The sequence below is a fragment of the Coregonus clupeaformis genome, unplaced genomic scaffold, assembly GCF_020615455.1.
Source record: "Coregonus clupeaformis isolate EN_2021a unplaced genomic scaffold, ASM2061545v1 scaf1321, whole genome shotgun sequence".
Classification (NCBI taxonomy): Eukaryota; Metazoa; Chordata; class Actinopteri; order Salmoniformes; family Salmonidae; genus Coregonus; species Coregonus clupeaformis.
In genome coordinates, this window is record NW_025534775.1 from 37,779 (window position 1) to 38,563 (window position 785).

A 785-nucleotide genomic window follows, 5' to 3' on the forward strand; every position below is an offset into this window, starting at 1 on the left:
ACAAAGAGCGTGCATGAGGGCGCCTGCCAGTCCGTGATAGTTCTGTGTCAGCACATGGTCCTGTGTGACAACAAATGTAGTAGTCAGAATGGATCAATATTTAATATCTCGATTTGTAGCAAACTTTAAAATAATTCACTGTGGGGATCAAACTTTATCATAATAAACTAATTTTAGAGCCCAAAACAGCCATAAAAAAAAAAGGTTTGGCTGTTCTGACGATCGTAATTTACATCGGCTTTCTAGGGCAGACCAGGGCCCGGTTTTCTGATAGCGATGGAATTTAGGCTTACGAGTGTTAACGATGCATCGTAACAATAACTTCCGAAGATGTCACACCCATTTCCTAAAACACCACACAGTGCACTCGTTACAAAGTGAAACTGTGACGTTACAGTAGTTGTCCCGTGCTGAAAATGGTTCCAGAATTTACATTTTACATTTTAGTCATTTAGCAGACGCTCTTATCCAGAGTGACTTAGTTAGTGAGTGCATACATTTTTCATACTGGCCCCCGAGGGAATCGAACCCACAACCCTGGCGTTGCTAGCGCCATGCTCTACCAACTGAGCTACAGGAGGGCCTATAGGCTAAAGAGCTCGCTGTAGCTCTTAAAATGATTTATGGCTATTCAGTCATCTTTTTTACACAATAGAGTTTTCCCATCAAGAGAAGAAATGTTCTGTAGCCTATTATGTATTTAGGTGTTTGTATTATATGTTTGCCATGAGTTATGTATTCTATATGTTTCTAATGCTATTTTGTATGCAATGTTTGATTATGTA

General features: G+C 39.7%; 1 non-coding gene across 1 annotated transcript; it reads right to left on the reverse strand.

The window, feature by feature from the left end:
- Nucleotides 1–508: 508 nt before the first annotated feature.
- Nucleotides 509–584, reverse strand: trnaa-agc. Its single transcript has one exon. It is a non-coding gene; the product is annotated as a tRNA-Ala (tRNA).
- Between the last annotated feature and the right edge of the window lie 201 nt (nucleotides 585–785).